The sequence below is a fragment of the Lutra lutra genome, chromosome 3, assembly GCF_902655055.1.
Source record: "Lutra lutra chromosome 3, mLutLut1.2, whole genome shotgun sequence".
Classification (NCBI taxonomy): Eukaryota; Metazoa; Chordata; class Mammalia; order Carnivora; family Mustelidae; genus Lutra; species Lutra lutra.
The window spans coordinates 139,742,885-139,745,772 of record NC_062280.1 but is presented as its reverse complement, the minus strand read 5'-3'; the positions used below and the strand labels follow the sequence as shown (position 1 = coordinate 139,745,772).

General features: G+C 39.5%; 1 pseudogene; it reads right to left on the bottom strand.

Annotated features, from left to right (window-relative positions):
• Positions 1 to 2,128: 2,128 nt before the first annotated feature.
• LOC125095628 (60S ribosomal protein L27a-like) lies at positions 2,129 to 2,570 on the bottom strand (annotated as a pseudogene).
• Between the last annotated feature and the right edge of the window lie 318 nt (positions 2,571 to 2,888).

The window sequence follows — 2,888 nt, the reverse complement described above, 5'->3', positions numbered from 1 at the left end:
AATGAAAATTAAAAAAAGGATTCCAGAAAAGGAATTGATAAGATAAGAAGTTGGTTAAAAAGGAGAAAAAAAAAAAAAGAGGAAAGAATATGATCAGGCTGGAGACTAGAACAAAACTATGTGCTAGATTTAGGGTATATTTTGATCTATTAGTAGAAATTGTATCCCAAAATTTTAAAGAAAAAAAAAACCCTATATGTATACAAGAAATATGGTTAAATACAATGAAGGAATAAAATATGACTATAACAATGAAAATTTAAAATGATTTTAAAAAACATATTGATAAGATAAAATAGTTAAAAAACATTAAAATTGGAAAGAGGAAAAATTAAAAAAAATAGAATAAATTTTTTTTTTAAAATTTAACTTTGAAAGACTAACAGATCATGAGATAAAAGCCATGAATTCTATGTGTTGCTCTCCCCTAGCTCTGGAGTTCCGCAGTTCTCATTCATCGATGAACTTGGTCTTGGCTGGATGTTCTTGCTGATCTTCTGGGGGAGAGGCCTTTTGCAGTGATTCTCAAATGTCTTTGCCCGAGGTGAAATTGCACCTCCTTTGCTGGGGGCCTGGCTAAATAATCTGTGCAGGGTTCACTCTTGGGAGTTTTTGTTCCCTGAATGCTTTCCATACAGCTTTGGAGGATGGGAATGAAAATGGCGGCCTCCCAATCTCTGGCCTGAAGGAGCCAAGAGCTCAGGGCCTTCCTCCTCAGTGTGTCCTCAGAGAAAAACAGTCAATCCCTCCCATCTCCCTGGTCTCTGGCCATCCTCCATGCTCACCTGGCCTGTGACTGAGAGTTTCTATCTCTGGCACATGGCCCGGTTTGGAGTCTCCAAACCCAGCAGATTCCTGCAGTGCACTCCCATGCCACTCTCCCTGGAGGAGGGAGGAAGGGGTATCCCCAGATCTGCCACTTGTGGGGTCCTGGCTCAAAGAGCATGCCTCAGATCACGGTTTAAGTTAACCATGAGCTGAGAGCCCACTGTTTGGCTCCATCTCTGTAGCCGGCTCCCCCACTCCAATACCTGGGGACTCTGCCACACTCAGAAATCCCTGTTTTTTTTGTGACCACGTGGGTCCTGAGACCAAACTGTTCCCGCTAGGCCTCCACCCTGTGCTTAGCTTCTGGAGTGATGTCCCTCAGTGAAGCAGACTTCTAAAAGTTCCAATTTTGTGCTCCACTGCTCTACTGCTTGCTGGAAGCTGGCCCTTCCCCCTGTGGTCTATAGTCCCATCACTTTGGATTCACTTCTCCACACATCCTACCTCCCGAAAGTGCTAGAATTTTTGCTGCTCTTCTTCTCTTCAATCTCCTGTTGAGTTTGTAGGTGTTTAGAATGGTTTGATAATGATCTAGCTGAATTCTTGGGACATGATGATATCTCGATCTCTTACTCCTCTGCCATCTTGCTCCTTCCCTTTGTGTTATTTCTAACAAGAAATTTTCTGTCAGTCTTATTTTTGTTCCTATAGCTTTTACTATGGCTGCTTTCAAGTTTTTTGTTTGTTTTTCATTTGTTTGTTTTTATCTACCAGGGATTTTGAGCAATTTGATTTTAATGGGTGTTGCTGTAGTTTTCCTTATATTTCTTGTCCTCAAGGTTTATGGAGCTTCTTGGATATGTGGATTTGATTTCAACAAATCTGGAAAACCTTTGAACCATTATTTCTTTGGCATTATTTTGGCATCATTTTTCCTGTTTCCTTTCTATATCTTTCACTGGGGACTCCAGTTATCTGTATATTAGAGAGTTTGAAGTTGTACTATAGTTTAAAGTTTTTTCTAAGTGTTTTATTTAAGTGATATTTTCTTCTCAGTGTTCTATCTGCTGAATTTCTTCCAGTGTAGTTTTCATCTCTAGAAGTTTAACTTTTTAAGATATCTTTTCTGTTTCTATTTGACTTTTTGAATTTATGGAATGTTCTTATTTTTTTAAATGCTGTTGTCTGTTAATTTTACTATCTGTCTCACTTTGGGGTTGGTTGATTTTTTTCCCTCAATACTTTCCTGTTTCTTTGCATGCCTTTTTCTTCTTTCTTTCTTTCTTTCTTTCTTTCTTTCTTTCTTTCTTTCTAAGTTACTTGTTAACATTTAATGAACCTCCCTCTGTGTGGCTTCAGGCTACCAGGACAGAGTGCCCCCCCATCCCTTAATCTTATCTTTAGCTCTTCTGTTGAAGAATTTGGTCTTCATGATGAGAAGTTGTTATGGGAGCTGTCCCTTCCCCAGAACTTTGTTGTAGTCCAGTTGTACTACATCAATGATAGGAACAGCTCCAGTCTTGTTTTGGGAAGCATTTATCCATGTCTGCTCACTGACCAAGGTCCACAGTTTACTCAGGTTGACAGTTGGGCAGAAGGTCTGGTTCCTCTTGAAGTGGTCATGCCTCATACCCACTTTTCCAAAATAAGCTGGGTGATAATTTGTGGGAGTTTATTCTGGGGTGATGCATGCCGCTAGCATCCCCCAGGCCTTCTGGGGGCTTCCAGTGCTTGCTGATGTGTCCTTGGCCATGGGTCCTGTGGCTCTGAAGTTTTCAGGTCTTCTTCAGTCTGGATGGTATATTGGTAGCCCAGATGAAAGAGCATGCCCAATATTTTTTGGTATAATATAAGACATTATGTATTTTTCATTGCTGGGTTCTGACTATGTTTTAATTCTTATAAGTTTCTTGAGTTTTGTTCTGTGATGGAATACAGTTTAAGTTTCTTAGAAACTGTTTGAGCCTTTTAAATCTTACTTTTAATATTTGTAAGGTGGGACTAGAACACTGTTTAATCGAGGACTAATTATTTCCTACTACTGAGGTAAGAACTTTCTGAATACCTTATTTAATTTCTGTAAATGATGAAGTTTTCCAATCTGGCTGGTGGGGACAATC